Source organism: Sabethes cyaneus, chromosome 2, assembly GCF_943734655.1.
Source record: "Sabethes cyaneus chromosome 2, idSabCyanKW18_F2, whole genome shotgun sequence".
In the NCBI taxonomy this organism is placed as follows: domain Eukaryota; kingdom Metazoa; phylum Arthropoda; class Insecta; order Diptera; family Culicidae; genus Sabethes; species Sabethes cyaneus.
Genome location: NC_071354.1, coordinates 174800853 through 174812957, shown reverse-complemented (window position 1 = coordinate 174812957; position 12105 = coordinate 174800853). Strand labels below are relative to the sequence as shown.

The 12105-nt window shown below is 38.2% G+C and overlaps 1 protein-coding gene across 4 annotated transcripts in view; it reads left to right on the top strand.

The window, feature by feature from the left end:
- LOC128738130 (potassium voltage-gated channel subfamily KQT member 1) overlaps nt 1-12105 on the top strand; it is a 371495-nt gene that overhangs the window by 286846 nt on the left and 72544 nt on the right. The window lies entirely within an intron of this gene.

Below are 12105 nucleotides of genomic sequence, written 5' to 3'. Positions count from 1 at the left end.
CTTCTCGAGTTTTGCAAGCCCCCCAGTGGGCGGCGCTTCCGACGGCGGGTCACCGGCAACACTCGCGACCGGCTCGTCCTGAATGATCTAGTGTTACTATAGATAGTTTTTGTGGTCTTGTTATTGATTAATGTTTTATGGAAGAGTCTCGAATTTCTCGAGTTGGATTAGTTTTTGAGTTTCGCAAAAATTTCTGTTTTATTTGTATGAGAGTCCATATCCCACGTAATACACCACAGAAAAAAAATTCTACCATCTAAAACTCTCACATGCCAAATTTGGTTCCATTTGCTTGATTAGTTCTAAAGTTATGAGCAAATTTGTATTTCGTTTGAATGGGAGCCCCCCCCCCCTCCTAAAAAGGTAAGAAGTCCTAATTCATCATGGGAAAATGGTTGCCTCCAAAAACACCCACATGCCAAATATGGTTCCATTTGCTTGATTAGTTCTCGAATTATGAGAAAATTTGTATTTCATTTGTGTAGAAGCCCCCCCTCTTGAAGTGTGGAAGGATCCTAATTCACCGTAGAAAATATTTTTGCCTCCAAAAACCTCCACATGCCGAATTTGGTTCCATTTGCTTGATTAGTTCTCGAGTTATGGGGAAATTTGTATTTCATTTGTATTGGAGCCCCCCCTCCTAATGTGGGAAGAGGTCCTAATTCATCACAGAAAAAATTCTTGCCTCCAAAAACACCTACACACCAAATTTGGTTCCATTTGCTGGATTAGTTCTCGAGTTATGAGGAAATTTGTATTTCGTTTGTATAGGACTCCACCTCCTAAAGTGGGGAGGGGTCCCAATTCATCATTGAAAAAAAAATTGTCTCCAAAAACACACGCATGCCAAATTTGGTTCAATTCGCTTGATTAGTTCTCGAGTTATGAGGAAATTTGTATTTCATTTGTACAGGAGCCCCTCCTCTTAAAGTGGGGAGGGGTCCTAATTCACCATAGAAAATTTTCTTGCTCTCGAAAACCTTCACGTGCCAAATTTGGTTGCATTTGCTTGATTAGTTCTCGAGTTATGAGGAAATTTGTATGGAAGTCCCCCCTCTTAAAGGGGAGAGGAGTTATAATTCCTCTTATAAAGAGGGGAGGGGTCTCAATTCACCATAGAATAAATTCTTGTCACCAAAAAAACACCCACATGCCAAATGTTGTTCTATTTGCTTGATTAGTTCTCGAGTTAGGAGGAAATTTGTATTTCATTTGTACAGGAGCCCCCCCTCTTAGAGTGGGGAGGGGTCCTAATTCACCGTAGAAAATTTTCTTGCCCTCGAAAACCTTCACATGCCAAAGTTGGTTCCATTTGCTTGATTAGTTCTCGAGTTATGAGGAAATTTGTATGGAAGCCCCCCCTCTTAAAGGGGAGAGGAGTTACAATTCCCCTTATAAAGAGGGAGGGGTCTCAATTTACCATAGAATAAATTCTTGTCACCGAAAACACCCACATGCCAAATTTGGTTCTATTTGCTTGATTAGTTCTCGAGTTATGAGGAAATTTGTATTTCATTTGTATAGAAGCCCCCCCTCCTAAAGTGGGGAGAGGTTCTTATTCATCATAGAAAACATTCTTGCCTCCAAAAACACCTACATGCCAAATTTGGTTCCATTTGCTGGATTAGCTCTCGAGTTATAAGGAAATTTGTATTTCGTTTGTATAGGAGCCCCCCCCCCTCTTAAAGTGGGGAGGGGTCCCAATTCATCATAGAAAAAAATTTTGTCTTCAAAAACACACACATGCCAAATTTGGTTCCATTTGCTTGATTAGTTCTCGAGTTATGAGGAAATTGGTATTTCATTTGTACAGGAGCCCCCCCTCTTAAAGTGAGGAGGGGTCCTAATTCAACATAGAAAATTTTCTTGCCCTCGAAAACCTTCACATGCCAAATTTGGTTCCATTTGCTTGATTAGTTCTCGAGTTATGAGGAAATTTGTATGGAAACCCCCCCCTCTTAAAGGGGAGAGGAGTTATAATTCCCCTTATAAAGAGGGGAGGGGTCTCAAATTACCCTAGAATAAATTCTTGTCACCGAAAACACCCACATGCCAAATTTGGTTCTATTTGCTTGATTAGTTCTCGAGTTATGCAGAAATTTGTGTTTCATTTGTATGGGAGCCCCCCCTCTTAGTGGGGGGAGGGGTCTCTAACCATCACTAAAACCTTTCCTGGCCCCAAAAACCTCTACATGCAAATTTTCACGCCGATTGGTTCAGTAGTTTTTGATTCTATAAGGAACACAGGACAGACAGACAGACAGACAGAAATCCTTCTTTATAGGTATAGATGTACGCATAAATATTTCGTGACTCGGGATAAAATTGCTCGAACTAGTTTTTTTTAAATTGATGGTGAGACAACTCTGACGTACCAGCAGCCAATTACTGATAATAATTGAGAGTTACGGTCACTCCAGTGCAAACAGGATTTATTCATTCAATAAGTCAATCCTCGTAATTTATTGTCCATGTTAAATAGGATAGGTCGGTTATAAATTTACTAGCCGTAAGCGCAATTACTAATTACTCATCACTCCATTGTCCTATTTGATGTACAGTACTGACAAGAAAAAATGTGTCCGTTATGTGACCATTTCAATTCCAATGGGTTTTATCAAACGAATTGACACTCACCAAATAACTCACGTTGAATCGAATGGTTACATTCATTGTTCGGTGCAGCAATAAACTTATTTCTAATTCTGTATGAATGCAAAAAGCAGGTCATAAATTGTCAAAACTCGGAGAATGACCGTCATTAAAATGTTTTTGTCTGTTTCAAACATGTAATTACAAACTAGTTCATCAAATATACTCTTCATAGGTTTTTTTTGCAGCCGACTCTTTATTATTATGAGTGCAGGTAGTTTGAATCTAATTTTAATTACATTTTTTGGTTTACGACAGCGTGTTTACGTATGACTTATAGCTCTATTGTATCAAGTGTAATAAACATGAGTGAATACGAATGCAAACGAGAACTGCAGGAAGCCATATTCTCGAGTAATGACATCTGCTAAGAATATTTCAATTGAAATTAACAAATTTTAGCAATTGAAAACGTACAAATTCTAAAACCCTTTGGCCAAATCAATCCGGGAAAAATGTTTCAATTGAAACATTTGAAACAATGTGAAACGACATGTGTTTACCCTTCGGTATTTAACAAATTGTCAAAAACCGAGGGAGCACAAAAAAAAATTAGCATTTACCTAATTTAATTTCACTTTCACAGTATTTTTCCCCTGTTCAGTGGTTCCGTGTCGTGTCACGAAACATGCTACCCGCATAAATTAAATTTACGCACGCGAAATCGGCATTCAATTCTTTCCATGTTGCTTCAATATTTATTTAACGACTACAAAGCGTTCCGCGTAAAGTACATTAACACGTGTACTTTATGCACTATTTCCGGGTGAACAGCGCAGCAGCGCAGAGCGGTATCCTGCCGTGCAGCACTCTCCAGTGTACCCTTCGCAGAGGGATTTGCTGAGCGGATTTTAGTCGGGTTTATTTTTTCTGTCCTCTGAAATCTGATTACATGACGAACTAAATATAGATAGAAGTAACATATTTACTCAACAGTGAAAAACTGCAAATTACCACCGTAACAGCCCGAGCTACAGCGAACGTACTCTCCAATTGGGCAAAAACTTATTCCGTCACACAACATATACCTGGACGGTTTTATAGCAACCCTTTCCCTCCATAACCCTAAAAGTTTCAGGTCACGTGCACCGAAAAAACGGTCGAATCAGACCTTATTAAGTGCCAATTAGCTCAAATGATTGCTTCGTTCATATCACCGTGCACCGTACGTAGACCGTGTGTGTATGTGTGCAAAAGTGGTGACATTGGAAAATTTATTTAATGTACGTGCCACTGAAGAAGCTTAACCGTTTACCGGCGGAATTGCATATAGCATAACGAATGAATTGAACATTGAGTCGAAGAAAAAACAGCTCTATTGTAGTACCAAAGAGTAATTTAAATTTTGCTGAAAGTTGGATTGTGAAATTCAAACGAATTATTTAAAATTGGCTTTGTAGCCACTTTCTAACCTTCAGATTAGGTTCAAAACGAAATCGAAGAGTCTTTTAACGAGCATGAAGTTTCTACGGGATTTATCAACAAAATTAGCAGGTCAGTTCGGTCGATTATGCTGGACTAACCTTGTCTTATTCTAAAAACTAATTAACTGGTCAGCAATATAGTCACTTTATTTATAGTCTAGTGGTTGCAAAAATCGGGAGCCTTGCAAGGCGGAACCAATCGCTTTTCGTAGTCCAAAATGTAGGAGTAATTTTTTGATAAGCGGTTTGTTTTCACAGAAAAATTCATTTTCACTGTCCACTAATGGATGTATTCTGTAAAAGTCATCCAATTTTTTCATTGTACTAGATTTTTTCTCCAAAATCAGACATAGGTGCCACTTTGCTTGGTTTTGAGTACGCCAGAGTATGTATATATAGTGACAATGGTCAGCAAGTACCAAACTTCACATATCGATGATATGCGTTTTTCATCGGGAGATAAACCGTATCGATGAGCATTCAATTTGATGAGCTTACTTTGAGCATTCATCGAAATCAATTCGATGAACATTCTTTGAGTAGAAATTGTCTTTTCGGTGCATATTACTCAATGGCAGTATTGTGGCAATAATATGACTGACTGATGACCACGTGTACTACCAAAATGTCAGAGGCTTGAGTACAAAAGTAGTTCTCAGAATTACACTATGATAACTTCACTCATAAGAGCGATAAGCAAAGTTTTGGAGGAGTCTTGACTTCCATGGAACAATAACACTTTCCTGAACCCTAAAAATTAAAAAAAATTAGAGACAGAATGGCCGCCAAAAATTCGCTTTAAACCGGATTTTCTTCCAACTTTAATACCATCACGACCACAATTAAGGATCCCTGAAAATAATTTTATTTCTTATCGGACTTTCTTGCCACTTTTGGAGAATAAACTGCAACATTATTATTAGCTTTCCACTGCATTGGTCTCTTGAATCTGCCAGCTTGTTCTCGAACTCCTTGGGTATTTTACTTATAATCGTACCTTTTCAATCTTGTTATCTTTTTCCAACCCCAGATGACCTGCCAAACCACGAACCTTTTGGCAAATTTATCTACCTTATTCTTTCTTACTTCCTCTGGAACAGCCAATCGTGATTTGAGAATATAAAACTCCGACCCCGGTAACTATTTCGTGTCCTCTATGCCTTTGTGTTGTGCCTTGATGTAAGTCTCGACGTCCAGCACAACGCACCTAAGTTTCTTCCGCTGTTCTCGGAACAACTTCATGGTGCAGATTTTGGCCGTCATGTTTTGTTTGTCATTCCAGTTCGGTGCCTTCCGAACCTTGAAGATGTGGAAGCTGGCACGTTTCATCGTTTTTTGGAAAAATCAGACGGAAACATTCGCCTTCTTTGCAGCATCGCGAGTCGAAAGTTCTGGTCGACACTCGAATAGACTCGATACCTTCCTGACTTTCACCAAGTCAGCTGTCTTCTTTGGTTTTCTGCTGTTGCTTGACCGCCACCGAGTCGTTTTTATCTCCTTGAATGACTTGACCATACGGGACACCCTCGAAAGATGAAGTTCCAAGTGTTTCCCGATCCATCTGTGAAACGCAGTCGGATTTTCCCCGGTGCACATGCTTTTCTGGCGGACATATTCTTACTCCGATTCCATTTTGAAATAAATATTAAAATATTACACTCTTAGCTAGTTTCATACAAAAGCTCTTTAAGTTTTACCCACCCGCTAAAAGTTACAAACTAATCAATATGTCTCATTTTTTTCGAGTAATGGGTATCCCATATCAAATTGTATCACGGAAAAGCGCTATAGAAAATTACCTAGTTGACCGATCGTTCTCAAACTTTCCGACAATAAAATATAGCCCATTAGTAAGCTTTTGGCATATTTTTTCATTCAACTTTAATACCATAACCGTATGCTCGCCCCTTACGCTTAACTCCACTAATAAGGTTTTGTACAACTTCTGGTTGCACCTTCTTCTGTACGGAACTTCTTCTGTACGGAAACTCACTTGTTATTCATGTCTTCCTCATATTTGACCTTCTTGGGATGCTTCCGTAGTACCTGCTTCAGAATAGCCCAGCCAGTTGGCCTTGTACCACTCCAGGACATCCTTTGAATAGTGGCACGAAGCTAGAAGCCGGCCAGAAGACTCAGCGTTGACTGCACGATTCCGAGTTGTTTTCCGATGAGAAAGTTGAAACTTGAAGATGCTTCAGGTGCTTGCGCAAAATCAATTCGCGACGTTGCTTTTCGTGTGACGTCATTTTTTCTAATTTTCGTAAAACAAACAGCGATAAAAATACAGTGTAAACAATACACCCTAAACGACTTCTACCCAAATTTCCAAGAGAAAATACCCAATGGGTAATTTTCTACAGCGTTTTTTTCCGTGATGCAATTTGATGTGGGATACCCTGGAAAAAAGTTACACTTTTTGCCATTTAGGACCACAGTGCAACTGTACAGGAGAAATAGAAAGTACTGTCCAGGTAATATTCGACAGTCATACAGCTTATTAGCAAAGTTAATCGGCAATTATGACGCGGTGTTTCAATTGTATATGTATATGAATCTAATTAATAAATCGTCTCCGTCTGTCCACAACACAATAAATATACAGTAGACTCTCGGAAAAGTTAATCGATTGGGGAATGGGTCGATTAACTTTTCCGAGATATTAACTTTTCTGAGTAGTCCTAAAAGTCATCGAAAATGATAAATACAAAAGCGAAAAATATATTCTCGGATACAGGATACACATTTTTAGGAATCTGGAAATTGTAATGTAAAGAAATATGTGGCAAGATCCTTATGAAATGATACTTAGTTCCATTCAGTAAATTTAAAATAGTCGGTTATTCTAGGTAACTTTTGATTTTTCACAATTTGGCATTCGGTTTTGACAATGTTCGCGGTTCGCGTTTAATTTTTGTTTCCTACTGTTGCTTCTTTTGCATTTAAAATTCAATCCGAGTTTGCGCTTTTCTAGTTTGTTATCAAAAATCCTGAAGCAACTATGTGCCCGTATTGAACTATTACTACAACTGTCCGGTACAAGAGTTTAATTTAATCCCAGCTATGATGATACTCTGTATGAAGTTGTCAAAAGGCGATAATAAACCGAAAAATGAGAAATAAAGATAGAAGGAAAACCCACGTGTGTGAATGAACGCTTTGGACAACCAATAAATTTAAACTCTCAGAAAAGTTAAGCCAAAAATTAACTTTTTAGAGCGTTACATGAGAGCTAATATTCGCTTAACTTTTCTGAACAATTGACTTTTCAGAGAGTTAACTTTTCCGAGAGTCTACTGTACCTCCAGCTGCGTAGACGTATGTTGTAGACGTTTTGCAATTAATTCAGAGATTGGCGTCTACCCAACGATTAATAGTCCAGCCAAATTAATGTTAGCTACTCATATAGAGGTGGGTAAATATAGACAAATCGCATTCCAATTATTTGCCAGCAGCCAAAACCGTACAGGATTGGTTCGATAATTGAATGCTAATTATACACTATTTGTTGCATTCCTAATAAAATATGGCGGCGGTTGTTAATAAAGTCTCTTAAACCAAAAAACTTCCAAAAACCCATAAAATAATTAATTTACTAAAATTGTACTGTTTAGTGGAAGAAATTTCTACATAACGGGTGACAACTAAAATGTTGGAATTTTTTTCTCAGGCTGTCAAAAAAGACAAAGATACATGAAGAAGATCTGATTTACCGAAATTAAAGATACATTGTCCATTGTTGAAAAAAAATTAGTGTACATTTGAAAACGGTCCTTAATCGGCTGTTCGGCGAAGCCTCCGTTTGATGTCCGAAAAGGAGCGTTGTACGGCCGTTATGTCAACTTTGCGAATGCATCTCTTGATTCTACAAATCAACTGTTTGCAATTCGTGGCTCTCCAGTTATTTTTGTACACCAAGGATCTCAAAATCCCGAAGAAATCTTCGATTGGGCGTACTGAGACAGATTTTTCGGGTCGCGGTTTTTGCGTACAAATGGGATCGAATAGGTATTCAGGAGCGATTGAGTTTTTTTTTAGCGTAATGCGATGATACTCTATCCGGCCAAAACACGTATTGTCCATCTGCATGATGTTTTTATAGAAACGGGATCAAAATTTTCTTCAAAGATTCGTCTGGTACATCTTAATTGATAGCCAAACCAGAGGGCTTGTTGTTGAAGGAACGAGAGAGAGAACGATGTCCTTCTGCGTCCATAATTTTGGCTGGTCTTCCACTACCTTGCTTGCGAATAGTTGTTGGCGATTTTAGGATATGGTAAACAGTCGAAGCCGCAACATATTCGCTTTTAAATGTTGTACCGTATACTTTTTCCCGAGATTTCTGTGGCAGTTCGTAGAAGTGTACAACGCACTCCAGAAATGCTTCTTGTTTCGACGCCATTTTAAGCAAAACTGGGCAAGCATAAATAAAACAAAAAATATTGACAAAAAGAGGAGATAGAGAGCTAACACATACATACTCTCATTTCTCTCTGAGCTCGTTTGTTGTTGAGTATAGGGGCCTTAAAAAAATTCCAAAATTTTAGTTGTCACCCGTTACAATTCGTTAAAATAAATTTACGGAGAAAGACGACTAGAAGAGTTTAGATATCATTGCATAGTTCGCATATCAACAACTTTTACTTTCTTCATTAGCTCTTAAGTTATTACAAAGAAGCCATTCAACAACAAAATTTATAATAATAATCACTTGTTCATCATCGCAAAAACTGTCCCAGAAAGTATGGACGCAACCAGTTTTCAGTAAAAATAAAACAAAAATTTTAAAAGTTCTGCTATCAATTGTAGTCTAGTATGGTACTCTGGATGGTACTCAAGAGCAAGCTAGAGTACCTTCATGTGAATGTTCTTCATGAGGTGCAGCACAGATTTCTTAGTGACAAGTTTTAGCACTTTTTCCAGGGCTTTTCAAATTGTTGAGTGGTTTCCGCTGGAGAGACATGTTGCCTAAGACGTGAATTCGTCACCCAGCTAGCACTAACTCGTATATCAATGTACGAAAACTATCGTAAATATCTCCTAACAAACTCGAAATCGTAACTAAAGCTGGATAAAGCGGGATCAAGTTGATTTTCTGTCGTATATAATGATAATGACTGACATACATACGATTTTCAGCACAAAATCGTAGAATAGCACGGAGCGACTCGCGCTTAATCGAATATTATCGTATATAAATACTTATATAGTCGTAACGCTCAAAATTATTCGTAATCACGTATATCGCCTCCAAAATAGTACGGATATGCCAATTTTGCGCATGAAATACGATTTATTTAGCATGTATATCTGTACGTAATGCTGATTTTTACCTTTTTATACATATGAAAATGCTAGCTGGGCAATGACCAAAATTCTTCAATTAGTCTAATTTGTGGGCAATTAGGAGGATTCATGTCCTTTAGAACGAATATTGTTGTAATCCTTAGAGGTATTCCACTCTACGGTCTATTTCGTGTATTGGCAAGACGCTATATCTAGTCAGAAGACAGCGGGATGGCTGCGAATCATGTACATGACCAATTATGGTCATAAAAGCCATTATAAGAGTGTAATAAAACTTAAATAGTTTCTGTTACAGAGTAGTCTAATAGTTGCCTTCCTTGCACCGCATAATACTGTGGCCCTAAAAAGGATTTATAGTTGAATTGCACGTATTCGTGGTCCATGATTGTGCACTTCGTATTCCCAGCAAGCATCGTACCGTACAGCTTTCGCGCTCTAAAGTCTGGTTAAAAATTAATTTAGTCGCATAGAACAAATCGATATTTAGGACCGGAGTGCCGCAAAAAACCATAAATGATGAGATTGCAGTAATTTTATTCAGCTCTCATAGTATTACGTCATTACATTTCTCTGGTTCTGTTAAAATCTGGAACTTTTTTCTTAATAGAACTCGTCATATCCTGCACAGTTGAATATGCAACTGAATCAACATATTTCTTCTACTTTGAACGCATCTCTTTAGCACTGTTGAGTTTCCCCCGCTTTGTTGGAGTCGTTATTTGACAATTGCCTAAAATTTTTCAATGAGTCGAAACTCCGGATAATTGCTAGATCGTGCCCTTCTTTGCAAATTTATCAACGAACACAATTCATTGAGGTCCATTTTCACGTAGGTTCTATATCAAACCACATCCGTTGAATTTCATCAAAACTTGCTCGTACACACCTCTCGCCGAACACACTTCTTGGCTACAAAATTCTGCTTCAAGTGCCGTTTCAGATGTTTACTGGCGCTGTAAGAGCTGACACTTTCTCTAGCGAGGATATTCCACGTGGTTTGATAGTTGGCTTCGTACCTTCTAGTCATATGAAGATGCCAGGATTGGGCTCAATGCACCTCAATGTCTTCCCACTCAGCTTTCGGTCCCTAGCTCCATAGATTTTCTTAAAAGTTCTTTGCCGCCTTTCCACACCACGGTTCTACTTATAACCTTTCAGAACATTACACATTGTTGATTTTAACATTTTAGCAGTTTAACTTCGATCTGCATCACTCTGGATTTTACAGATGGTTGTGCAAGATTTTAATACCTGATTCGAGTTCCATTCTGTACTGCTTCGCAACGTGGTGGAAATTTGACGAAACTTACGCCAGTTATTTTTCATAAACATGTAAACAAAGTTATGTCATATGGCGACGTGCGAGGGGCGTCCAGAATCCAAATTCATTTGTCGCTTCCTGCATTGAGCTTTCCGGTAAATTCTCTACAGAATAAATTTCTCCATACTTCAAAATGATTTTGAACACCGCAAATTTTGAACACATTACGATTTTAGCTAACGCTAAAGCAACGCTAACTTCTATTCTAAGAGCACTTCTTGTGCAAAATTAATCTGCGTGTCGACATGCTAGTTCGGCCCATGCTCTTGAAATTTGCAATTATTTTTATATTTATCAGTTTTGTTGCATAAATAAGCATTCATTTAAGGTGAAACGGTACTGAACATGGCCGGAAAAATGACGCCAATAATGTGAGGATATGGGTGCCGTCGATCCGGCCATGTTGGGATTCAGTACTGTTTCACCTTAATTTCACTGAAACAGATCGCATAATTTTTCATTAATATTCAACATTGAACATTGAAAAACAAGTGTCCACGTCATAAAATGAACATTTCTCGGTCGAATTTCGCATGTTTCGTCGTCCGTGATTGTGTACTTCGAATTCCCAGCAAGGTCTGAACGACGCTTCATGTTTTGCGATATGTTTTGGGCGCTTCTGTTTCTGCATTCTTGTGTACCACAAAAATTTGATTTCGCCAGTTCAACTTTTTGGTCACATCCCATACTGAAACGTATTTCTTATATACCTTCAATTTTTGCAAACTTTCTTAGTGGCAATTGGGGTTTCATCATACCACTTGTTCACAATTTTACGACAGTGTTCTGTTAAAAACTCAAGCATTTTGGAAACACACTACTGGAAAAAATCTGCCACTGGTCCTTAGAGATAAAAGTGAAAAACAGTCAATGGACTGCTCATTTCCATTTAAAATTTAAGATTATTTACTTCTCAAAACGAAAATTTTAGACAAGATACTGATAGATCATGATATCCTACGCTATAAATAGCAAGTTTGTTATACAATATGAATGTAAATGTTTCCAAAGTATCGCCCTCGGTGTTAAGCTCATCTACAGCTGAATTGTAAACTACAACCTATTCCAACATGTGTATTGCAGCAAACGTACAAACAGAAGTGAATAAAGATACATTATTTCTGTTCCAATAACAACTATGTTTCTAGTGCCAGCATTGACGACATACAATTATATTATGGCACACAACAGCTTTTGTTGTCTTCTTCATCAGTAAAGACGCACGCTTGTCTGCTCTCAACAATCATCGACAACCATTTCAGATTTCATCTTTGTAGTCCCTCTTCATGCTGAGAATCTCGATCCTTCTCAACTACCATACATACATGTACTAGTAAAAAGTCACCCTTATCCTGCTGTCGTCAGATTATCATCTACTGTTTCCCATCTACAGCGAACCGA